Source organism: Capricornis sumatraensis, chromosome X (genome assembly GCF_032405125.1).
Source record: "Capricornis sumatraensis isolate serow.1 chromosome X, serow.2, whole genome shotgun sequence".
In the NCBI taxonomy this organism is placed as follows: domain Eukaryota; kingdom Metazoa; phylum Chordata; class Mammalia; order Artiodactyla; family Bovidae; genus Capricornis; species Capricornis sumatraensis.
Window position 1 is genome coordinate 26,574,966 of NC_091092.1, and position 27,368 is coordinate 26,602,333.

General features: G+C 40.4%; 1 pseudogene; it reads left to right on the plus strand.

Annotated features, from left to right (window-relative positions):
* The window catches only part of LOC138071587 (dedicator of cytokinesis protein 11-like), a 73,798-nt pseudogene that overhangs the window by 9,304 nt on the left and 37,126 nt on the right, over positions 1–27,368 (plus strand).

Sequence of the window (27,368 nt, forward strand, 5' to 3'; positions counted from 1 at the left end):
ACTTCCCCCCTTTTTCTAACTGTATCTTGACTTTTCTCTTTATTGAAGATCCGAAGTGCAAGCCTCAGTCTCACCTTGTTTCTTATCAGCATCATGGGCTGCAGCTGTAGCTCCATTCGTATTCTTCCTTGCCCTGGACTGTTCACTGCAAGGTGTCTGGCTACTGCTCTCTCTCACTGAAACGCGAAAAACACCCAATGATGGTCTTTTCACATTAGCACTTGAAGTAGAGTCTAAAGGAAATAGATGTAAAGTGGTGTTTTCGTCTCTCCGTGTAAAAGGAGAAAATATGCTTTTGGTATAATCGATCATACTTTCCTCTGAAGTTTCAGATAATATTTCAGTAGGTAGGTCTTTTCCTGGAGAAATACTGGAAAGGCTCCAAGGGAAATCAATCTCGGTTCCATGCTTTGGTGTGGAGATCCTCTGTGGGGAGGTCCTCTGTGTGAAAATGGATTTGCTTTGTGGATGGCCAAGCCTGGCATCGGGAAGGCTGGAGTCATCTTGAAATTCATCCACTGTTTGAGGGCCGAGTGTAGACGCTGAAGGAACAGTGCTAGACGACTTCTGACTGCCACTGCTTATTGTGATCGTCTTACTGCTGTTAGAGGAAATCTTCTCCTGAGGGCTCTCTGGCACCTCAAAGACGTCCTGACTGTAAAATGGAACCTGAAGCTCGGAACTGTGTGGCTGTTTCTTTTTCCCTCTAGATTTCATTTGTTTGGTATTTGTTTCCGTTATCAGTTTGACAGCCACATACCTCTCAGGTCCGGGCGGAGGGTCCCTGATCAAAATAACTGACTCGCTCTTTTGAGACCCAAGGACGAAGTCATCATCACTATCAGAAAAAGAACGGTGAAACTGTGGCTGTTTCCTCTTGAGCCTAGCCGAAAGCTGCTTGTTTTCTTCTGTTAGTTTATTCCTTTCTGCTGTGAGCTCACCAGTAAAGTTCAGACTTTGTTGTTGGCTATCATAAGATTCTTGCTGTAGCGTATTTCTGTCCGTTTCGTTTACTGTAGAGCGATCGCATACTTCCGCGTTTAACTGACCTCGCAGGTCATGGATAGGGTCATTCAGGGCTCTCCGCTGCTCCGTAAACTCTTTAATTCTGGATATGGAGCCTGTCCACCTCCCGTCTGACAATCGCTCTTTCCTCAAACTGGTTCCTTTCCCCTGAAGTCCACGTGGCTCTCTGTCATGGAGCTCTTTTAGTGTTTGCCAGGTTTTTTTAAAATCTTCAGAAGACACATCACAGAGGCTAATCTGTATTTTATCTCCTTCGGAAGAGTTCTGCCCACTTTCCCTGTCTTCTTCACCCACGTCCCCAGCCTTCATCTTGATTCCCTGATGGGATTGGGAACCAGAGGAGACAGGCACCACCAAAAAAATGGCGGAAGGGCCCCAGACGGGACGATAGTTTAAACTCTCGTACAGACCTGTGAAGCGGCCTCAGGGCACTGGGTGGGCGATCGGGCGGGCAAGCGGATGGATCGAAGATGGCTCGGGGTGGACAGGAGGGCGCGGTTGGGGGGCTGGAAGGAGACACCAGCCTCCTTTTGCTGAGACGAGCGAAGGCACATGGGAGGGAAGGTGGCGCCTTCAAGGCACCCTGTGCCGGACCGGAGACCCGAGAGACCGGAAACGCAATGACTTCTGGGAACGCCGCGCCGAGCTGGAGTGCGTCCCAAAAGGCGGGGGTGGGGGTGGGGGTGTTGAAACTTACCCCTTGGTTTATTTTTGAAACAAATTAATTTGACCCAATTTTAGCATCTTTCTTCCTGACAGTATTTTATAATCATGGAAAAGCACTAATACCCATGGTCATTAGCAAGTTGGACGTCAAGTCAAATGCCATGCTCTCTTTCCTCCCTGTCACCCCTCCGTTTAGGCAACATTGCTTAGTCGCCCATTCCAAAACTGGCAATTTTGTAACTGATTAGTGTTGCCACTCATGCTAGAGCTTTGCTGGTGGCTCAGTAGGTAATGCGGGAGAGCCAGGTTCAAACTCTGGATCGGGAAGATCCCCTGGAGAAGGAAATGGCGACCCACTCCAGTATTCCTGCCTGGAGAATTCCAGGGATAGAAGAGCCTAACACATGAATTTTCAAATATTATTTGGTAAAATGCAAAGTATGGTAATATAGGACTAAGATGCTACTGTTGTTCTTCCTAGAGTGTGTTTGGTTCACTTTAGATACATGGGGCAAAGAATCATAGCAAGGTAATTCCCATAGCACTGCAATTTCCTCTTGTTTTCTTCTCTTCCAACAGAGGGCAGTCTTAATCATGCCATGCAAAACCTAGATGCTTCCTTTTGAGTTAGCCTTAAGATACCCATGATTTATTGAATGCTTCTCAACTCAAAGTTGAAATTAACCTGATGGGAAGTGATACATTTTTAAAAGTTTTCCAAAAGGTAAGGTTAGACTGATGTGCACAGTTTCCAGTCTAATCCTAGAATAGATGCTTGTCGCTTACTGAAGCTCGTGAGAAAGGGCTAGATCCAGGGGAAGGCAGGAAATCATCAAGTGAAGACAACTGTCAGGTCTGTACTTTTGTTACCCACTCCAGTGTTCTTGCCTGGAGAATCCCAGGGACGGGGGAGCCTGGCGGGCTTCCGTCTATGGGGTCGCACAGAGTCAGACACGACTGAAGCTACTCAGCAGCAACAGCAGCAGTACTTTTGTTTACAACCTATCAATACTCACTTCAGTTACTAATGTAAACAGAAATCCCCAACAGCAATTGAGACAGATGCTATATATTCTTTCTTTCTTCTTTTTGCTGTGTAAGTCTTAGTGGAATAAATGCTTAAGGAAACGTTTGCACGACCCTAAGGAAAAGATTACGTGCTTATTGCGAATAGATATGTTTCACACGTAGAGTTAGTCATTAAAGGAAGTTAAATAGATTTCTTTTCTTTTTTAAAATAACTTTCATAGCACTTGGAAAAACTAAAGAGGCAGTTTGGATGGGGTTTATTGCTGAGTCTCTGGGACATCCTAATAATTCAGATGACAATTTCTAGTGTCTCCCCAGCACTGGGAACTGGTTGGGAACTGCTATGGTAACTACCACCATCAATCTTAATCACTGAGATTCTGCTGACCTGCCCTCTGTGTTTAGTAGAGGACGGACAAAGGCTTTTTCCTCAGTGCTTGTATTACCCAGTTGTTAATTTTTTAATGAAACCCTACAATTCAAGGAGAACACAATAAAAATGTGGAGATAGACATGTTTATTGAGTAAAACAGTTCTGATCCAAGTTTAACTCCAGCCCAGAGACAGATTGGATAGGCCTCATTCTTAAACATCTAACTTCAGGAAACCACCCCCCTCCCCACCCTCCACCCGAGTCTCTGAGTGTCCCTCTCACTGTTTTCTCTGACTCTTGCCTTTCCTTATCTCCTGAGAAAAAGGCGGAAAATTATTGGAGTATTGTCCACTCTACTCTGGTATTTTTGAGGAGAGGAAGGAAAGTAAGAAATTTCTCTAAATTCCTTACTTGTATTCTTGTAGTATAAGCTATTTTAAATACATGGTAAGCGTCATACAGTTTCCAGTGAGGTCTCATTTAAGCTGAGTAACAGATGGTAGCACAGTGTTTCTGTGGAACTCTAGTCATTTATTAGTTAAAACAATCTAACATTGAGATATTATATTAAAGTACTTCATTTCCTAACTTTAACCTTTATTTTAGAGTGCATAATGCCTGGCTGTCAAAACACTTTGGAGTAGCCTGAAAATCGCAAAGCATGCCAGCTCTTTGAAACAGATCAGGAATAATGCAGGCCAGGCTTCAGCATCTTAACAGCCTGGAAAGTTTATTTACACTTCATCGCAGTCAGTGCAAAATGTAGGTAGGGTACTCATTTGAAACAGACATTAATACTATTTAACCTCAATCACCAGTACAGCTGGAGATCATTTTACAAATATCAATATATTTGCCTAGCTCTGTTTCTGTATGGTCATTTCATCATATGTGAATATAAGATAAAATATGCATGGATTGTTTCTGGCAATTTTAGTTAATTGTGAGTTCTTAGTTTAATATGAAGGAGATTAATTTTCTCATTGAACTATTCTAATTATGTGATTTTACATTCAATATCCTTTATCTGTACTTTAATGAAAATAATGAATCTGAACAAAATAGTATATATATGTTTAGAATGACTATTTTTCATTTAGTGATTTTTCAAGGGATTACACATGCTGAGCTGTCTGCAGAGGTCAGAGCACTGTAAATACTATTTTGACAAAGACATATTTCACACAGGTTGAAATATTAACAAGTTCAATAGGAAGCTAGAGGGTTATGTGAATGAAAGCTATTCTCTGAAAGCAAATCTTAGTAAAAAGTCAAAGAGTGAGAGAATGTTCATTACCAGACAGTCCTTTAGAGGTTGCATAAGAGGAAGCAAACAGAACTGGCTTTGCGATAAGGACTAATAATAAATACAAATGTCTTGAGCAGATGGATGCTGAGCTACTAGACCCAGGACCTTTCAAAAAAAATGGGAGTGGTACAGCCTTCAGCTTTGCTCTTTGTCTCTTGTAACAAATGTATGAAACCTGTGTCTTTCAGTTGGCCCAGATGCTTTGTTGTCCTTCTGATTTAGAAACAAGTCTCACACCACTGGCATCATTGAAAACATCGGGCCATAGGGAACCCCTGTACATAACATAGCTGCTTTTCTATGATTTCTCATTTTTGCACATATAATGAGCAGCACAGCCTAAAATGCCTCCCACGTTATTTCTTAGGTACATACCTAGATCATCACTCACATCTTGTCTACAAAGAAGTAGGCACCTATTTATTTGCTACAGAGCTGTTGATACAGAGCTGCAGTAAACAATAGCAGAATTGATTAACCCAGATCGTATTTGATTAAGGAGTAAATACAGCGAAACTCATTAAGTCTGCAGGTACTGAGAGCCTGGTGTCTTTTTGCTTGTCTCTCTCTCTGAGTCTTTGGGAGAGAAAGTCATTCCAAACTGCTATGTGAATCCCTGTGTCATACAGTTTTAATTTCCTTTTTTAAAAAAATCTCAGGTTCTAAAACAACTGAAGCATTTCCATCAGGCACTTCTTGAAGGAAATACTGCTACCGAAGTTTCCCTAACAGTGTTAGATACCATATCATTTTTCACTCAGTGTTTCAAGGTAAAAATGAAAAGGTAGAATTTAGTCAGTATCATTGCAAAGAAAATACACAAAAGTTAACTAGGCAGATGAAGCTTAGTACAGTAGAAGAGCCCCCAGTGAGCAGTCAGGAAACTTGGGTGGCAGACCTAGTATGACCTCAGGAAATCACAGAGACTCAGCCTTAAAATGAGAGAGTTGGACTGTTAATAATTTGTTCCTTATTCTCCTTCTCTGTTATTTTTGTGTTTAAAAACAGGGTCTTTTCATACTTTTATGAAAATATCCAGTCATTTTTAGCCCAAATTATGATTGAGTCTGTTTATCCAAATACTCATTGAAATGAGGTGTCTTGTGAAGCCAGAAGATGTCCAGGCAGGCTGGCTGGCTGGCTTCCCTTGTCAGGTGCTTGTTGGTTTTACTCAGATGCCTGCCTCTCAGTACAAAGCATCATTGCTAGGATTAAAAAAATAGAGGAAGAAGAAATTGAAAGCAGTTATCTTGCAGGGTTGTTGAAGGTGTAAAATGAGATAATGGATGTTAGAGAGCTTTGAAGAAACACTATATAACTATGTGCTTTGCTGAGTTGCTCCGTCGTGTCTGACTCTCTGGGACCGCATGGACTGTAGCCCAAGGGGCTCCTCTGTCCCTGGGATTCTCCAGGCAAGAATGCTGGAGTGGGTTGTCATTTGCTCCTCCAGGGGATCTTCCCAGCTGAGAGACTGAACCCAGGTTTCCCGCATTGCAGGAGGATTCTTTACCTGCTGAGCTACCAGGGGAGCCCATATAACCATGATGTGAGGTAACAGTAGTGGGAGAAGTCACAAGTGAAAACTCTTGCTGGCTTTTCATCTGAGTTACACAGATTTTTTTCTTTTCTTTCCCCTTCTCAAAGTAATTCAGTTAATTGCTCAGGCCTCCAGATTTACTATGGAAACCAGGCCTGTGCTTTTCAAAGAGGCTTATAAGGAAAACTAAATTACATACTAATCAGAAATAAGCTGCAGTATCTTTATATGAAGAATTAAGTTTGTTCTGGTTAAAATGCAACCCAAATTCATTTTTTATTATGCCAGTAAATAAGACATTTGGTTTCATGGTTTGCATTGTATTTCTTCCTCCTGTTCAGACATTTCTTACTGATGTCATATACATCTCTTGGTAGATGAGAGGCACTCTCCTAAGTGATTTAGAAATATTCGCTCATTTTGTATTGTGGGACTGGAGGTAGAAAAGGGGACTGCAGATGGGCACCACGGATCTTTTTGAGATGATGGGAGTGACTAGATTGTAATAAATGGACGACTCCGTAAATTTACTAAAACTCATTGAATGATAAATTTAAAATCGGTAAATTTTGTTGTATGTAAATTAAACCTCAATCAAAGTAAGAGTACAAATGAGAACTGACCTTTAATTCTCACACTAGCTTTGCGATGTAGATGCTGTTATTTTTCCCATTAATTTTTGTTTTCCTTTTTAGCTCCATGGGTCTTAGTCACAGCACTCAGGGCCTTGATCTTCTCGGGATGCAGGATCTTTTCATTGTGGCATGCGGACTCTTAGGTGCAGTGTCTGGGATCTAGTTCCTACTGGGGTTTGAACCTAGGCCCCTCATGTTGACAGTGCGGAGTCTTAACCAGTGGACCACCAGGGAAGTCTCTGTTTTTCCCATTTTAAAGTGAGAGAAGTGAAGCTCACAGGGAACTTAATGTCACGTAGCTAGTTGGTAGCAGATCCGGATTCTGATCTTGCCAATTATCATAAGAGTCCATGCTTCTAAACACTACCGTATTCCTTTAAAAATGTAGACTAAGCAAATAGCCAGAAAGATGGAGCACCATCCCGGGATTCTGTCTATCATTGTTACCAATAAATCTGTTACAAGTTGCATATTGTTTTGTTTTTTTTTCTTTTTTTTAGATCTCATTCTAATGTTTTTTTAAATTAAAGGATAATTGCTTTACAGAAGGAGAAGGCAACGGCACCCCACTCCAGTACTCTTGCCTGGAAAATCCCATGGACGGAGGAGCCTGGTAGGCTACAGTCCATGGGGTCGCTAAGAGTCGGACACGACTGAGCAACTTCACTTTCACTTTTCACTTTCATGCATTGCAGAAGGAAATGGCAACCCACTCCAGTGTTCTTGCCTGGAGAATCCCAGGGACGGGGAAGCCTGGTGGGCTGCCATCTATGGGGTTGCACAGAGTCAGACATGACTGAAGCGACTTAGCAGCAGCAGCAGCTTTACAGATTTTTGTTATTTTCTATCAAACCTGAACATGAATCAGCCATAGGTATACATATATCCCCTCGCTTTAGAAACTGCTTCCCATCTCCCGCCCCATCCCACCCCTCTAGGTTGATACTGAGCCCTTGTTTGAGTTTCCTGAGACAACAGGAAGTTCCTGTTGGCTATCTACTTTACATATGGTAATGTAAGTTTCCGTCTTACTCTCCTCATACATCTCACCCTATCCTCCCCTCCTCCCACGTCCATAAATCTATTCTCCATGTCTGTTTCTCCGTGCGGCCCAACAAATAAATTTTTCAGTATCATTTTTCTAGATTCTGTATATATGTGTCAGTATATGATATTTCTCTTTCTCTTTCTGACTTACTTCACTCTATATAATAGGCTCTAGGTTCATCCACCTCATCAGAACTGACTAAAATGTGTTCCATTTTATGGCTGAGTAATATTCCATCGTGTATATATACGACAACTTCTTTATCCATTCATCTGTCGATGGACATCTAGGTTGCTTCCACGTTCTAGCAATTGTAAAGAGTGCTGCAGTGAACAATGGGATACATGTGTCTTTTTCAGTTTTGGTTTCCTCAGGGTATATGCCTAGGAGTGGGACTGCTGGGTCATATGGCAGTTTTATTCCTAGTTTTTAAAGGAATCTCCATACCGTCTTCCATAGTGGCTGTATCAATTTACATTCCCGCCAACAGTGCCAGAGCATTCCCTTTTCTCCACATGCTCTCCAGCATATACTGTTTGTAGACTTTTTGGTGATGGCCATTCTGACTGGTATGAGGTGATATCCTGGAGAATGTTCCATGTGCACTTGAGAAAAAGATGTATTCTTCTGCATTTGGATGGAATGTCCTGAAGATAGCAATGAGACCCATTTCATCTAATGTATCATTTAAGCCTTGTGTTTCGTTATTAATTTTCTGTTTTGATGATCTGTCCATTGGTGTGAGTGGGGTGTTAAAGTCTCCTACTCTTATTGTGTTACTGTCAAATTCTCCTCTTATGTCTGTTCGTCTTTACCTTATGTATTGAGGTGCTCCTATGTTGTGTGCATAGATATTTACAATTGTTACATCATCCTGTTGGATTGATCCCTTGATCATTATGTAGTGTCCTTCCTTATCTCTTGTAATATTCTTTATCTTAAGGTCTACTTTGTCTGGTATGAGGATTGCTACCCCAGCTTTCTTTTGCTTTCCATTTGCCTGGAATATATTTTTTCATCCTCTCACTTTCGGTCTATGTGTGTCTTTACGTCTGAAGTGGGTTTCTTGCAGATGGCATATACATGGGTCTTGTTTTTGTATCCGTTCAGCCAGTCTGTGTCTTTTGGTTGGAGCAATCAATCCGTTTGCACTTAAAGGGATTATTGATATATGCCTAATGCCATTGTCTTAATTGTTTGGGGTTTGTTTCTGTAGATCTTTTTCTTCTCTTGTATTTCCTGACTATATAATCCCTGTAACATTTGTTGTAAAGCTGGTTTGGTGGTACTGAATTCTCTTATCTTTTGCTTGTTTGAAAAGTTTTTGATTTCTCCATCAAATTTGAATGAGATCCTTGCCAGGTAGAGTAATCTTGGTTGTAGATTTTTCCATTTCAGTACCTTTAAATATATGGTGCCATCCCCTTCTGGCCTGCACAGTTTCGGCTGAAAGATCAGCTGTTACATGCATGGGGTTTCCCCTGTGTGTTACTTGTTGCTTTTCCCTTGCTGCTTTTAATATTCTTTCTTTGTGTTTAGTCTTGGTAGTTTGATTCGTATGTGTCTTGGCATGTTTCTCCTTGGGTTTATCCTGTATGGGACTCTTTGTGCCTCTTGGACTTGATTGACCATTTCCTTTTCCATGTTGGGGAAATTTTCAATTATAATCTCTTAAAAACTTTTCTCATACCCTTTCTTTTTCTCTTCTTCTGGGACCCCTATAATTCTAATGTTGGTGCATTTAATACTGTCCCAGAGGTCTCTGAGACTATCCTCAGTTATTTTCATTCTTTTTACTTTATTCTGCTCTTCAGCAGTTATTTCCACCACTTTATCTTCTGGCTAACTGATCCCTTCTTCTGCTTCAGATATTCTGCTATTAATTCCTTCTAGAGTATTTTTAATTTCAGTAATTGTGAAGTGATAGATGGAAGACTTCCTATAGCAGATTAACTACTCTACTGCTGTGCCTTCCCTTCCTGTCTATACAGAAGTATCTTGCCCAAAAAGATTTATTTAATCTGGTAAAACCATTGATGAGATTTTTTCAATGCCAGCTAGAAAACATTTATTCAATGTTCATTAATAGATGAAGATGCATAAACAGTAAGAAGCATTGTACTTAGTGTTATGGTGATAAAAAGAAGATAGATTCCTATATAATGGGCTTAAATTCAATATTTCTAAAAAATAATATTGAAATTAGGCCCTAGCCTTATGTTGATTCCTATAATATGGGTAAATCCAATACTCCTGAGAATGATTTTGAGAGACTCTAGCTTCACACTCCCTGAAAAAAATCCATTGTGTACCCTGGAGCAGCTTAGTACTCACTTGCCAAGACATGTAAGCATGGAAGTTTGCAAGAAGCCTACGTTCTATGTACAGCGTATTTTCCACAAAGCAGACTGAATACATTCCAAGAGTAGCAGTCACTTGCCTGTTTCGAGGATTAGATAGTCACTTTGTACTTTTTCTATGCCGACCTGTATTTTACTCAATGCTGTTTATGAGTAGAAGGTGCACATGTTTCTGTTTGTGTGTGTACAATTCGTCTATACTCCATTTTGTGAAAAGATCAACTTTATTTGCTGAATAGATTCTTGATATAATTTTCCTAGCATTTGGAAGTTTATAACATAAGGAACTGTTTAAATATAAAGCAAAAGAGTAAGTAATGCAGGTTGGCCTTGCCATTTTTATGGCCCAAATTGAGACCATCATCATGAAATGAGTCATAATTTCAGTCATTCATTATACATGCTGGTCTTTATGTTTTTATCTAGCTTGGGTTCTCCAGAGCGGTACCCTAATCTTATGTTGATTGTGTATCCTCAGCGCACCCAGCTTAGTTTTAGGGAGAATACTGTAGGCACTTGATAGTTGATTGATTTCTGTTTTATGGCTTTTCAGATAATTATCTATGTTTTCCTATTTAGTTTCCCTCGGCCTTTTTCAAAGGAAGGGCAAACATGTGTGCTGCGTTTTGCTATGAGGTTTTAAAGTGCTGCACGTCACAGATTGGCTCAACCAGGAATGAAGCCTCTGCACTTTTGTATCTTCTGATGAGAAACAACTTTGAGTACACCAAAAGGAAAACCTTTTTAAGGACACATCTGCAGGTCAGTGAAAACCAAAGCTTCTCTTTCTTGTGTTCAATCTTTAGCCTCTCTATATTAAGGTATGGAGCTCTCCAGTCTAATACAAAGCTATTAGCCACAGGTGGCCATCTGGCACTTGAAATTGAGCTAGTCTGAATTCAGGACACATTGACTTTTGAAGACTACGTACAAAGAAGTAAAATATCTCAATTGTTTTATATTGACTATGTGTTGAAATGATATTTTGGATATATTGGTTTAAGTAAAATAAAATTCACTTGTGTCATTTTAGTTTTTAATGTGGCTGCTAGACAATTTAATAGTACACATATGACTCATATCCTATTTCTACTGGACAACACTGCTTGAGAACATAGGTGTTAAGAGCAGAGATTCCAGATTCCACGAGTATCACACACTGTGTGACCTTAGCAAGGACTTCTTTACTCTCTTAGTACCTCAGATGCTTCGTAAGTAAAATACCGGTAAATATCCCTATCCACTTCGTATGGTTCTGGTGAGGATTAAACAAGATGATTAAGTAACAAATGAAGTACTTGTGTTTTTCATCTCCACCACGCCCACTTAGTTAAAAATAATGAGCGAAGTCTCAAGGTTTAGTGGAAAACATGGACTTTGAAATCAGACCTGCCTGGACTTAAATCATAGCTTAGCTACTTACTTAATATGTGACCCTGGGGATTTTACTCAGTCCGTCTTAACTGTTTGCCTCATCTGTAAAATGAGGCCAACTATGTTTCAGCTTTGTCATGAGGGTTAAAAATAAAGTGTATGCAGTGCCAGGCACAAAATGCCTAGCTCATAATAGACACTTAGTATGTGGCAGTTGTTATTCAACATCTCCATAATTTTGTGCTTGTGTGATGAAACAGGTGTGAACTGAAACACAGTTGGGAGTTCTTGGCTCAGTTGCCGTCAGCTGTAACATGGGAAATGCTTGGTCATATTTCTATCTTTACTGCCATGGTCAGTCCCATTGCAGTTGTTTATTGGAGACTGGGTTATACATGAGGAAATGGCCATAAGTAGCTTTTTAGAAACGTCATCAGTGATGTTAAAATCTGATAGAAGTATATGCTTTCTGTAAAAATCTTCTATCTGATTATATTTTGATCCTTGGTCTAACATTATATGTTAGAGTATCTCATATTTGCTTTCATAGAGATGTCACTTGAATACCACCTTCCTCCAAAGCATTTCTGCAATTAGTGTGCTGATGTTTTTGAACTTCCCCATTAGGGTCCATCCTTCTGGGTTGAAACATCAATTTCTCTCAAGTCCTATATTCAAATAAAATGAATTCATAAGTTGCAGACTTAGAACCATGTCTAAGTGCTCAATAAACTGGTTAAGTAGTAATATTGTGTGTATGATCGTTTTCATCCTCATAACAGCTCTATAATGTAGGTATTGTTGTTATCCCTATATTGTCTTTAAGGAAAGTGAGAAACAGGAGGGTTCATTCACTTTCTCAAAGCCATTCAGTGAATAATTGATAAAGTCAAAGTTTGAATCTAGGGCACTTGGACTCAAGAGCTTGCACACAACTCCTATAGTATCTTGCTTCTCAGATCAGGAGTAAAGCTTCTGGCCACGAACACTTTAGCCTGAATCATATAAGCCTTCATTAAAAGGAGCCTGAGAGATTAAAAAGCACCATGCATACGTGCTCAGTTGCTTCAGTCATGTCTGGGCTCTTTGCAACCCTGTGGACTGTAGAACGCCAGGCTCCTGTCTCCGTGGGATTCTCTAGCCAGAGGAGTTGCCATGCCTTCCTCCAGGAATTGTTCCCAACCCAGGGATCAAACTGACATCTTCTGCATCTCCTGCATTGAAGGCAGATTCTTTACTGCTGAGCCAACGGTGAAGCCTAAAAGCACCATTACATGGCATTATACTGTTATCATTATGTAGTGTATATGCTATAACATATACTACTGTCTAAACTATTTAGATAGACCCTAGTCAGAAACAAAGAAAGGAGCTGAGGTACTGGAGTTGGACGTCTGCACATTGAGATAGACTAGTGAAAAGGAATGTGAAACCATCAAAGAAATGTCCTTTATTCCCAACTTTGCTAAAACTACTTGCTAGCAAATGTATTGAAGGTAAATACCTGACCAGCATTGTATCAGTTCACTAATTATGAAAATGGTTTCAGACCTAGATGTGCTGTGTGTTTCAAAAGTTTTTCACATCAAACTAAGAAAAGTCCTGATAAAATTTGAAATTAGGAACCTCCATTGATCTATAATTCTGTTTTTGTGCCAATACCATACTGTCTTGATTACTGTAGCTTTGTAGTATAGTCTGAAGTCAGCAAGGTTGATTCCTCTAGCTCCGTTTTTCTTTTTCAAGATTGCTTTGGCTATTTGGGGTCTGTTGTCTTTCCATACATATTGTGAAATTTTTTGTTCTAGTTCTGTGAAAACTGCCATTGGTAATTTGATAGGGATTGCACTGAATCTGTAGATTGCCTTTGGTAGTATGGTCATTTTCATAATATTGATTCTTGTGATCCAAGAACATGGTATATCTCTCCATCTATTTCTGTTTTGATTTTCTCATCAGTGTCTTAGAGTTTCCTTCATTTCAGTCTTTTGTCTCGTTAGGTAGGTTGACTCAGTTCGGTTCAGTTCGGTTCAGTTGCTCAGTCATGTCCGACTCTTTGCGACCCCATGAATGGCAGCACGCCAGGCCTCCCTGTCCATCACCATCTCCCGGAGCTCCCTCAGACTCACGTCCATTGAGTCCGTGATGCCATCCAGCCATCTCATCCTCGGTCGACGCCTGCTCCTCCTGCCCCCAATCCCTCCCAGCATCAGAGTCTTTTCCAAAGAGTCAACTCTTCGCATGAGGTATCCAAAGTACTGAAGCTTCAGCTTTAGCATCATTCCTTCCAAAGAAATCCCAGGGCTGATCTCCTTCAGAATGGACTGGTTGGATCTCCTTGCAGTTCAAGGGATTCTCAAGAGTCTTCTCCAACACCACAGTTCAAAAGCATCAATTCTTCGGTGCTCAGCCTTCTTCACAGTCCAACTCTCACATCCATGCATGACCACAGGAGAAACCATAGCCTTGGCTAGATGGACCTTAGTCGGCAAAGTAATGTCTCTGCTTTTGAATATACTATCTAGGTTGGTCATAACTTTTCTTCCAAGGAGTAAGCGTCTTTTAATTTCATGGCTGCAGTCACCATCTGCAGTGGTTTTGGAGCCCCCAAAAATAAAGTCTGACACTGTTTCTTCTGTTTCCCCATCTATGTTCCATGAATTGATGGGCCCGGATGCCATGATCTTCGTTTTCTGAATGTTGAGCTTTAAGCCAACTTTTTCGCTCTTCTCTTTCACTTTCATCAAGAGGCTTTTTAGCTCCTCTTCACTTTCTGCCATAAGGGTGGTGTCATCTGCATATCTGAAGTTATTGATATTTCTCCCGGCAATCTTGATTCCAGCTTGTGTTTCTTCCAGTCCAGCGTTTCTCATGATGTACTCTGCATAGAAGTTAAATAAGCAGGGTGACAATATACAGCCTTGACGTACTCCTTTTCCTATTTGGCACCAGTCTGTTGTTCCATGTCCAGTTCTAACTGTTGCTTCCTGACCTGCATACAGATTTCTCAAGAGGCAGGTCAGGTGGTCTGGTATTCCCATCTCTTTCAGAATTTTCCACAGTTGATTGGGATCCACACAGTCAAAGGCTTTGGCATAGTCAATAAAGCAGAAAGAGATGTTTTTCTGGAACTCTCTTGCTTTTTCTACGATTCAGCGGATGTTGGCAATTTGATCTCTGGTTCCTCTGCCTTTTCTAAAACCAGCTTGAACATCAGGGAGTTCTCAGTTCACGTATTGCTGAAGTCTGGCTTGGAGAATTTTGAGCATTACTTTACTAGCATGTAAGATGAGTGCAATTGTGTGGTAGTTTGAACATTCTTTGGCATTGCCTTTCTTTGGGATTGGAATGAAAACTGACCTTTTCCAGTCCTGTGGCCACTGCTAGGTTGACTCCTAGGTATTTTATTCTTTTTGTTGAAGTAGTGAATGGAGTTGCTCCTTAATTTCTCTTTCTGATTTTTCATTGTTACTGTATAGGAATGCAAGGGATTTCTGTGTATTAATTTTGTAACCTGCAACTTTACTAAAGTTGCTATTTCTTTTTTTTTTTATGATATGACTTTGTCGTTAGCTTTTTTAAAATTAATTACTTTATTTTAATTGGAGGCTATTTACTTTACAATATTTAGTGATTTTTGCCATACATTGACATGAATCAGCCATGGTTGTATAAGTGTTCCCCATCTTCAACCCCCCTCCCACCTCCCTCCCCATCCCATCCTTCTGGGTCATCCCAGGGCACCAGCCCTGAACACCCTGTCTCATGCATCGAACCTGGACTGGCGATCTGTTTCACATATGATAATATACATGTTTCAATGCTATTCTCTCAAAGCATCCCACCCTCGCCTTCTCCCACAGAGTCCAAAAGACTGTTCATTATATCTGTGTCTCTTTTGCTGTCTTGCATATAGATCATCGTTACCATCTTTCTAAAGTCCATATATATGCGTTAGTATAACGTATTGGTGTTTTTCTGACTTATTTCACTCTGTATAATAGGCTCCAGGTCCATCTACCTCATTAGAACTGATTCAAATGCATTATTTTTAATGGCTGAGTAATATTCCATCGTGTATACGTACCACAGCTTTATTATCCATTTGTCTACCGATGGACATCTAGGTTGCTTCCATGTCCTGGCGATTGTAAACAGTGCTGCAGTGAACATTGGGGTACACGTGTCTCTTTCAGTTCTGGTTTCCTCGGTGTGTATGCCCAGCAGTGGGATTGCTGGGTCATATGGCAATTCTATTTCCAGTCTTTTAAGGAATCTCCACACTGTTCTCCATGTGGCTGTACTAGTTTACCTTCCCACCAACAGTGTAAGAAGGTTCCCTTTGCTCTGCACCCTCTCCAGCATTTACTGTTTGTAGACTTTTGATAGCAGCCATTCTGACTGGCGTGAGATGATACCTCATTGTGGTTTTGATTTGCATTTCTCTGATAATGAGTGATATTGAACATCTTTTCGTGTGTTTGTTAGCCATCTGTATGTCTTTTTTGGAGAAATGTTTGTTTAGTTCTTCAGCCCATTTTTTGAATGGGTCGTATATTTTTCTGGAATTGAGCTGCATGAGCTGCTTGTATATTTTTGAGATTAATTCTTTGTCAGTTGCTTCATTTGCTATGTCGTTAGCTTTTTACAATTTTTTTCTTTCTTTTTGCCCGTGCTGGGTTCTTCATTGCTGTGCAGGCTTTCTCTCGTTGTGGCAAGCAGGGGCTAATCTTCATTGTTGTGCCAGCTTCTCATTGCATTGGCTTCTCTTGTTGCAGAGCATGGGCTCTCGGATGCTCAGGCTTCAGTAGCCATGGCACGTGGGCTCAGTAGTTGTAGCTCACGGGCTTTAGAGTGCAGGCTCAATAGTTGTGGCACAGATTTACTTGATTCGCAGCATGTGGGATCTTCCTGGACCAGGGATTGAACCCATATCTCCTGCATTGGCAGGCAGATTCTTTACCACTGAGCCCCCAGGCCAGCCCCTAAAGTTGCTGTTTCAATAGAAGAATTTAAACCACTCATGTAGGAGGAAAATAGATTTTGATGGAACTCTGTAAAATCTCTAAAAGAAGCATTTTGTATGAGTGCTTATGGGTTGGTACATTGAAGAAAAGAAGCAGCATGTATTCAAAAGACATTTGAAAAATAATATTGAAAAAAAGACATTTCTTCTTTCCACAGATAATAATTGCTGTAAGCCAGTTGATAGTGGATGTAGCACTAAGTGGAGGATCAAGATTTCAGGAGTCTTTATTCATTATCAATAACTTTGCAAACAGTGACAGACCTATGAAGGTATGTTCTCACTTTAAGTGACAAATTAGACCCATGTTCAATGTTAGGGGCGTTTCACTCCTCAAGTTAAACTGCGCTTTGCATTCACAACATTTATATAGTATCAAGTGTACAGAATGTGAGCTTCACAGGTCAAGGCTTTGTTTCGTACATCCCTGTACCTCTAGCACCGAGAATACTGCCAGGTACACAGTAAACATTCAGTATTAGTTGAATGAGTGAATGAACGACTATACTATGTATACATAATTATGATATAATTTTAATTTTCTCTGGGCTTGATATTTAAACTTACTTAGAAAAGAAATGTTTTTTTTCCCCCCTCAACCGTTGTTCCCATTTATGCTGCTGCTGCTGCTGCTAAGTCACTTCAGTCATGTCCGACTCTGTGTGACCCCCATAGACGGCAGCCCACCAGGCTCCCCCGTCCTTGGGATTCTCCAAGCAAGAACACTGGAGTGGGTTGCCATTTCCTTCTCCAATGCATGAAAGTGAAAACTGAAAATGAAGTCACTCAGTTGTGTCCGACTCCTAGCGACCCCATGGACTGCAGCCCACCAGGCCCCTCCATCCATGGGATTTTCCAGGCAAGAGTACTGGAGTGGGGTGCCATTGCCTTCTCTGGTTCCCATTTATAAGATTGGCTAATTAAGCACTGAGTTGGACATTTCACAAAACTTCACTTACTAGAGTAGCTAACAGCTGCCTGATCCTTTGCCAGCAGATGAGGAATGGCACAAGAGGGATTCATTACTTGATGATTTTCTGAGCTTAAAGAATCATCTGTTAACTGGGGCCTTCCAGAGATACTTATTGGCAAACCCACGTCCAAGGCTGTTGTTCTTAGGCAATAGTTGGCTGAGGCCAAACCCACGACCCTGAACACCGTTAGTCTTTCCTACCTATATACTTCAAACCTAAAACGTTGTAAAAGTTCATGCGGCGGGGTCCAGCCCCCGCAGGATCCAGGGAAACCTGAAAGAGAAACGGTGTCAGGGATTGATTTAGAGAGAGAAGGAAAGAAAGTTGAAGATAAGAAAATAGAGGAGAGAAAGAGGCTGATATTCCTTGGTTTACATAGAAAGCCAATCAAACTCCGAGACAAGAAGTTTGCCCTGTTCACGGAGGCCACAGGTGCCCTCCCGGTCTCCCGAGGGAGTGAAGATGCAGAACGTCTTCCCGTTCAGGTCTTAGAAACCTGGGCAAATAAGTGAATGCAGGGAGCCCCTATGCTCCAAGGTATCAGCCTGAAAAAGAGGGAGAGGGAGAGAGAGAGAGAAAAAAAAAAGAAGAAAAAACACGGGGTGACCAAGCTACTTCGGAGAGCGAGGCCCAAAAGCTTTATCTTTCAAAAGGTACTTTTATACCTTGCCTTATACATAGCGGGAAATGAGAGATGCAAGGTCATACAGAGTCAGCCCAAACATTCCAGCAGTTTTGCCCTTATCGAAACCAGGATTTTTCTGCATACCTTTGCCACAAATGATGTTGTGTACAGTATCTTCTGGCCTTGGAGGCCTGTGAACATTTTATGATCCTCTTTTGATAAAGGCTGCTCAACCAGAAAACTTATTTTCCCTCAAAGTGTCTTTTCTTTATATTTCTAATCTATGTCAGCCTCAGAAAGTGCCAGACAGAGTTATGTTTTTCACAGAGCAAAGGTGCAGTGAGTTACAAGAAAGAACCAATTAGCTCAAAAGTCTGATATGGTTAAATTCAAGGCTACGCTTGTTTTTCTTGCATTCTCACTATGTTAACTAATGCATTCCCAGGTGCACAGTGGATAAGAGATATGGGAACTTAGCAACAAGCATTGGCCCAATAATGAAATCCTTCATCAGCACTAGCATTACTCTAATAACTCTTAACTCTTTCAAAGGCTCTATGTTTTAGGCTTTTCATGCCTCTCACAGTTGGGAGGCTGTAAATAATCACATGCGTAGCTGTAAGAGTCTGGATATACCTGCCGAGCAAGCTAGTATGTTAACAGAGGGAGTTTGATTTGAAATATTCCTCTCATGTCCAGGAGACTTATTAGCTATAGCCCTAAGTTGATTTTCTCCAGAGAAAAGTGGTCAGGGTTAGCCCCCTGTTAATGTCAGAGGAGTTGGTGAAAGTCATGAAACAGTAAAACAGACAGATTCTGGTTTTGGGGTAGATGCTCGAGAAAGCCTAGGGAGCTCCTTGAGTTCTGAAGCCTTGCTTAACAGTTCTCTTCCACATGACCTTGTCATGGGTGGGAACTCCCGTGGTGGCTTCCGGCATTCATGTGTTGTTTTGTTGCATGGACAGTAGGTTCTGTTCTTCAGTGATATATGTGTACAAGGGAAGAAGATTCCCTTGCCAAGAGAGAATGTTTCCTCCCAGAGGAATCATCCCCATTCTTGGGAGAGGTCATCTTCCAGCATAATTTGACAATTTGTGTAAAATCTGGAAAAAAAAAAAAAGTTTACAGTCACAGCATACTTGATGTTTGGGACGTGTTGAATCTTTGTACCAAAACATATTCCCATAGGAATGTTGCTTAGACTGAAAAAACAACAGCAACAACAACAAAAACACACAAGCAACACTGAATAGTACCAGCCATTCTCGGGCTGGGAAAGTTTGCTTTTCAGCCAGTTCTACTGGTTCCCTAAGAAATCAGTATATGCTCCATCTAATCCCAACAGCACAGAAATAGCTTATGTCATTTAGTATCTTTTACTCATACCCTAAGAGTTTATTTTCCTAGGTTTTTTTTACCATCCTTAATTCCATGTTATATAAAAGTTAGACTACCACCTTTTTCAAAGTAAATGGGGTCTGTTTTAGACCTCCTTGATAGGAAGTCTTTTTCATGACTCATTTGTGAGATGACAGTTTTATTCTGGTAGGGCAATCATTACCAATAAACTCTTACAACAAAGGTATAGCTTTCTCCCAGTAAATGAAATCTCTACTAATGTAGAAGAAGAGAAGAAGAATCTCTTCTATTGCGTATATATCTATACACACACACACACACGTGTGCACACACACATATGGATAATCATTTTTAAAGAAGACACTTTTGAATATAATTTTCTCCACCTTTGGTGGTATTCACATTGAAAAGCTGCCTAAGGCCTGTACCTGTCCCTACTCCTCTTCTCAGATCCCTACATATAATTGTGATTACTCTGCTGGAGTGAATAGGAAGCCATAGGACTGACAAAGAGGAAAATCTAACTTTGTGCTTTTGAGGACTAAAGCAATGCTTTAAGAGAAAGTAATGATCTCTTTAAACTCTTCAGAGTGTTCTGTGATTCATAAACTCTTCTTTGCATAATTGAAAATGTCTACAGTATGGTTTTCACATCAAAGCACATGGCCATCGGTAGATGGAAGAGTGACTAAGGTCATGAGTTCTGTAGCCCAACTGCCTGAGTGTCAGTCCTGTCTCTACCACCTACCAACTTCACAGCTTTGGCCAAACTACATAACTGCTGTGTACATTGGTTTTCCCATTGGTGAAATGCATTATAATAGTCCTTAATTCATAATGTTGTTCTAAAGTTTAAAACATGTAAAGTGCTTAGGCCACTCCTTGGCGGATAGTATGATATCAATTTTTAGTGACTGTTGTAACTAAAATTAAACAATAAAGGCGAATATGGATTACCTTCTTGGCAATCAAATTGACAGCAGAGGAGGTGGGGTGCAAAACCAGGTAGTCTGGCTCCAGAGTTCATGCTTTTATGTGTTAGGAATATACTGCCATCAAACTCACTGGCTTTGAAGCCTGAGAGAGTAGACTATTTTTTTTAAAGAATTAATGTAAAACTCTTTAGGCATGCGCTCATGCCAAGAACCAAGAACCAAATACTGAGGTCTCTGACAAGGGGTAAAAGTTCTATGTTATTCCCAAGATGGGCTGCTTAGGCTTAGAGCACACCAATAATATTGATAAGTATGTCTTTTTTGCTTGTTCTGATATTGCACAACTGCTTTTCCCTCAGAAGTCAAAGACTTGCCCAAGAGAGTCCGTACTGTTCTTATGGCCACAGCTCAAATGAAGGAGCATGAGAAGGACCCCGAAATGCTAATTGATCTCCAGTATAGCTTAGCCAAGTCCTACACAAGTATCTCAGAGCTCAGGAAAACCTGGCTTGGTAGCATGGCCAAGATTCATATAAAAAATGGAGATTTTTCAGACGTGACTACTTATGACTTTGTTCGAAACACAAGCCGTCCCAAAGCCCTGGAGCACAATCTCACGGTTCCTTCGTTGTCTCCTTTTTCAGGCAGCAATGTGTTATGTCCACATAGCAGTTTTGGTTGCAGAGTTTCTTTATCAAAAAAGTGAGATATTTCTATTCTTAGGGATGGGGAGAACTTCAGTTAGCCCAAGGAGTTTTATCTTTGTAGCTTGCAGCTATGAATGGGATATGATTGAGCTCTGAAAAATATGCTCCCCTTTCATCTCACTCACTGTTGAACAGAAGTTGTTCTAAAAGAAAACTGGATTGTTCATTTGCCTTCTGCTTTCATTAAGAGTACACGAATAAGTTAAATAGTACAGGGCCAGGCCTGATGCTCAATGTTTGTTTCCCAAGACTGTCTCCCTGGAAGACTGCCACAGATTAAATTCTTCTCAGGGCTTATGGGAAGCTCTGGATACCATACGTAACTTATTTTCCCCTGTCTGCCCCAACGTTACCAACAACTGTCCATGAATTCTATCTGTACAGCCATTTTAGTATAACAGAATCTTGGTATTAAAAGGGAGTTGAGAGGACTTCCCTGCACTCCCAGTGCAGGGCTCATGTTCTGTCCCTGGTCAGGGAATCAGATCCTGCATGCCGCAACTAAAGGTCTCACCTGCTACAGCTAAGACCCAGTGCAGGCAAATAACGAAAGAAATATATTTTTAAAAATGCTAAAAGACAAAAAAGGGAGTTCACACATCAGCTAGATGGCCCTGTAATATGTCGTTTGTTTGTATACCCATCTCAAGAACAATTTGGCATCCATACATGGATGAAGTGCCTTTGTGGGAGCTGTGGGATCCAGCCCCACATACCAAGGGACCTGGAGGAATTTTACCCACCCATGTATCAGGTAATGGGCAGACAGACCTGTGTGCTGTCTGTGGACCTTGCAGTGGCCTATGAGCTGGCTCCAGCCCCTGTCAGCTGCAGTCTAGGATCCCCTGGGGAACACTTGTTTTCGATAACCACCCGCAGACAAGAAAGCCTTGGGGGAAGTCCAGAAGTCCAGTGGAGAAGTTCCAGCATGCTATTGGAGCAAAAATTATACAAGTTTGAATGCACTGAAGAGGGTCAGAGGAATAGTTTGATTTATTCATGTCACCTTTTCCACAAGGTGGCACAGCTCAGTGCCAAGAGAGACTTTCTCACCCTTGATTTCTAACGCAGGGAAAAGTGAGAGCATATGAAGGGGTGCTGTGTTTCCCAGCAGCACAGGATGCTCCCAAAGAGGCCCATTTCTCTCTTGCTCTATCCAGAGTACTGAGTTGTGAGCTGAATGACAGAGGCAGGAAGAGGCTGAGAGAGCAGCAGATAGGATTCTTAGAGGTCGTTACACGCAAACAGACCCTACTAACCATGGACTCCATGAAAAAGCCTGCCAACACATCCCTAGAGATATTTAGCCTGTGGATCCTCCACTGGCCCACAGGCACCCCCTGTGCTCCATGTGCCTCAACCACACTCTCTTCCATCCTGTAACTGGATCTATGTGCTTGCTGCTGAAGGCAGTGAGAGCCAGCTCTGGCAGATGGATACTGAGCATGTGCAGAAAGCCAGCCAGAGTTTGTGGGCCAGGGAGAGAACACAAGTAGCACCACCCTTGGGAAATCAAATGGGAGGCTGTTAGCACCTGCCCTGGTATCTTACATGATGGAGAAAAGACATATGTGCTCATGAATTCTGTCATATGTGGGAGCCAGAATCGCAGAGCAGGTGTATCCATCCAACGTCTGTGAAAGCCTCAGAATCCCTAGCAGGACAGATGGAAAGTATTTCTCACCCAAAATCAGCCAGTAAAATTGGATGAAGGTGGCAGCTATTTCAAATGTGAAGATAGCAATGCAAAATTTCAAGGAACATGAAAATTGAAGGAACTATGACACTGCCAAAGGATCACAATAATCTTGCAGTAAGAAAAACATGGAGATCTGCAGCTTATCCAATAAAGAATTCAAAATAGCTTTTCTAAGGAAGCTCAATGAGCTACAATAAAACAGAAAATTTAGTAAAATCTGGAAAATAATACACAGACAGAATGAGTAAACAGAGATGGAAATCTCAGAACAAGAACCAAGCATTTTCTGGTGCTTATGAATACAATGAATGAAGTGAAAACTGAAAGAGAGAGTATTAAACACAGAATGGATCAAGCAGAAGAAATAGTCTGAATTAAATTTTGGTCAAAGTGTATACATTTCTACCTACAAGGTGAATATGTTCTGGATATCTAATGTATATAGTGATTATAGTGAACAAGATTGGGTTATATACTTGAAAGTTGCTAAGAAAGTAGATCTTAAATATTTTGAAATTACCGAGTCAGAGGAGAAAGAAGAAAAATGAAAAAGAGTGAAGAAAGCCTATATGATCTATGGGATGCTATCAGCAGAAGTGGCTCATAGAGGGTAGAATGATATTTTTCAAGTCCTGAAAGAAAAAAATAACTGCCAGCCAAGAATACTCCATCCAGCAAAGTTGTCCGAGAAATGGACAGATGAGCACTTTTCCAGGCAAACAAAAGTTGAGGGAGTCCATCACCACTAGACCTGTCTTCCAAGAAATGCTGAGAAAAGTTCTTCAACTTGAAATGAAAGGATGCTAATTAGTATTATGGAAACCTGAAATGGATCCATATGAATGGATGAAGAAGACAAGGCACATGTCGTCAATGGAAAGAAGGGAATCCTACCATTTGTGACAACACAGCTGGACCTTGAGGCTATCATGCTAAGTGAAATAAGTTCGAGAAAGACAAATACTGTATGGTCTCACTGATATGTGGACTCTGAAAAAGCCAAACTTGTAGCTGCAGAAAGTAGAATGGCGGTAGCCAGAGGGATGGCAAAAATAGGGTGATTTTGGTCAAAGGGTACAAATTTGTACTTAGAAGATGACTATGTCCTGGATATCTAATGTGTATAGTGATTATAGTGAACAAGATTGTGTTATATACGTGAAAGTTGCTAAGAAAGTAAATCTTAAATATTTTCACTCTGTCTGAAAAGGTAATTATGTGTGGTGATGAACTTTAATGTGGTTCTCATTTTGCAATATCTGCATGTATCCAGTCAACACATACACCTTAAACTTTACATAGTTTTCAATATCAATTATGTCTCAATAGAGCTGGGGCTGGTTGCAGGGGTGGGAGGGGGCCACAAATGGAATCACGGTCTTAAAGGGCTTGGGATTTGGCCAGTCTAATTCAGGAATCTGCCTGAAAGCTTCTCTTTCCAAAACTAGTATTGTTGACTACTGTAACAGCTACTTAAATAGTAAGACAGTTGACTTAGGAGAATAGATACACATATATGTATGGCTGAGCCCTTTGCTGTCTATCTGAAACTGTCACCGCATTGTTATTCAGCTCTATTCCAATACAAAATAAAAAGCTTTTTTAAAAGTTGATTGCCATTGGGCACTGCAAAGAAACCTCCCACTGTCTATCATAATTGCCAAATTATTGGGTTGGCCAAAAGCTTCATTTGGGTTTTTTGTAATATCATATGGAAAACCCTGAAAGCACTTTTTGGCCAATCCAGTATTTCCTTGAAGGCTGTCAAATGAGTAACATTACTGCAAAATGAAACCATCTTGTGGGAGTCACATTAGTGTGGTTTTGACTACGAGAAAACTACCTTGTTTTATTTTTTAATTCTGGAATTTCTACAGTTAGCTATATATTTTTTTTTCCCAAAGGAAATAGGATGACTAAAATGATTCATTTTACTTGTATTTAAATTTCACACTTGGGGACTAAATTTCTTTTCAACAATGATATGTTTCAAATTGGTATCCTCTAGTATTTTCTTTTTAGTTCATACGTGGTTTTAAAATGGAGAAGTAGATTAATTATCAAAAGCAGGCCTCATTTGAGGTTTTTTTTTTTTCCAACATCACTAGTATGCCTGTGAAATTGCCATAAAAACAAATATTGAAATTGCACACCTGCAGTTACAAATAAACTAACTAATATGAGACCCCTAAACACAGTACCTAATAAAGATTTAGGTGTGTCTTTCAGATATATCAGGTTAATATTATGTCATCTTTTCAGTTATTAGAAATTTGAAATGAGTTTTATGTCTGCTAAGAATAAACCTATACCTGTTAGATACTGAAAATAGTTAAATGTAATAAGGTATTTCCTCAGAATTTTTTTCACAAGTGTAAAGACCTTAAAACAAAGCAAAAATGAAGAATTATTTATCTCCATTATCAGTACTTAAGCTTTTAGAATTATAACTATAGTATTGAAGAAAAGAGCAAATATATATAAATATTGCTGTGAGATTTTTTTGGACATTGGCTTGAGGCAGACAGCCTGAACACCAAACAATGTGACATATTTCAATAAGTGAAACAGTCCTTTTCAACTAATCATTTAAATATTTATTTCACAGTACTTTCAAGGTTTTTTGTTTGTTTGTTTTTCTTTGTTTTTTTTCTTTTTTAGAATTTATCCTTCATAGAAATCAAAGAGCCCTTCTCTGAGTAGGAAAAAATGATATTTTGCATTTTAACAAAAAGTAAAGTTAAATTTAGGACAAGATTACATATGTATTTATAGGTGCTATCTATTTTTAAGCCTGGAAAATTCTACTCACTGAAACTAGAAACTCTTACTCTGAAATGGTGGCATTAGTAAAATCCTTAGAGTTTCCTTCTCTTAGCCTCAATCATTCCAATGATCCAAAACACCTGATTTTGATAATTTGGTGATTAAAGTGTGATAGTTATGACAAGGTAAACCACTAATGGTTGTTTGAGGAGGCCTTACAAATAGTTGTGAAGAGAAGAGAAGTGAAAAGCAAAGGACAAAAGGAATAATATACCCATTTGAATGCAGAGTTCAAGAACAGCAAGGAGAGATAAGAAAGCCTTTGTCAGTGACCATTGCAAAGAAATAGAGGAAACCAATAGAGTGGGAAAGAGTAGAGATGTCTTCAAGAAAATCAGAGACACCAAGGGAACATTTCCTGCAAAGATGGGCTCAATAAAGGGCAGAAATGGTATGGATGAAACAGAAGCAAAAAATATTAAGAAGAGATGGCAAAAATACAAAGAAAAACTATACAAGAAAGATCTTCATGACCCAGATAACCACGATGGTGTAGTCACTTACCTAGAGCCAGACATCGTGAAATGCAAAGTCAAGTGGGCCTTCGGAAGCATCACTAAGAACAAAGGTAGTGGAGGTGATGGAACTCCAGTTGAGCTATTACAAAACCTAAAAGATGATGCTGTGAAAGTGCTGCACTCAATATGCCAGCAAATTTGGAAAACTCGGCAGTGGGCCACAGGCCTGGAAAAGGTCAGATTTCATTCCAATTCCAAAGAAGGGCAATGCCAAGAATGCTCAAACTACCACACAAATGCACTCATCTCACACGCTAGTAAAGTAATGCTCAAAATTCTCCAAGCCAGGCTTCAGAAATATGTGAACCGTGAACTTCCAGATGTTCAAGCTCGATTTAGAAAAGGTAGAGGAACCAGAGATGAAATTGCCAACATCTGTTGGATCATTAAAAGAGCAAGAGCATTCCAGAAAAACATCTATTTCTGCTTTATTGAGTATGCCAAAGCCTTTGACTGTGTGGATCACAATCAACTGTGGAAAATTCTGAAAGAGATGGGAATACCAGACCACCTGACCTGCCTCCCGAGAAATCTGTATGCAGATCAAGAAGCAACAATTAGAACTGGACATGGAGCAACAGATAGGAAAAGGAGTACATCAAGGCTGTATATAGTCACCCTGCTTATTTAACTTCTATGCAGAGTACATCATGTGAAATGCTGGACTGGATGAAGCACAAGCTGGAATCAAGATTGCTGGGAGAAATATCAATCACATCAGATATGCAGATAACACCACCCTTATGGCAGAAAGTGAAGAGGAGCTAAAAAGCCTCTTGATGAAAGTGAAAGAGGAGAGTGAAAAAGTTGGCTTCAATCTCAACATTCAGAAAACTAAGATCATGGCATCTAGTCCCACCACTTAATGGCAAATAGATGGGAAAACTGTGGAAACAGTGACAGACTTTAATTTTGGGGCTCCAAAACCACTGCAGATGGTGACTGCAGCCATGAAATTAAAAGACACTCACTGGCTCCTTGGAAGAAATGGTATGACCAACCTAGACACCATATTAAAAAGCAGAGACATAACTTTGCCAACAAAGGTCCATCTAGTCAAACCCTTGGTTTTTCCAGTAGTCATATATGGATGTTAGAGTTGGACTATAAAGAAAGCTGAGCGCCAACGAATTGATGTTTTTGAACTGTGGTGATGGAGAAGACTCTTGAGAGTCCCTTGGACTGCAAGGAGATCCAACCAGTCCATCCTAAAGAAAATGGGTCCTGAATATTCATTGGAAGGACTGATGCTGAAGCTGAAACTCCAATACTTTGGCCCCCTGATGCGAAGAAGTGACTCATTGAAAAAGACCCTGATGCTGGGAGGGATTGAGGGTGGGAA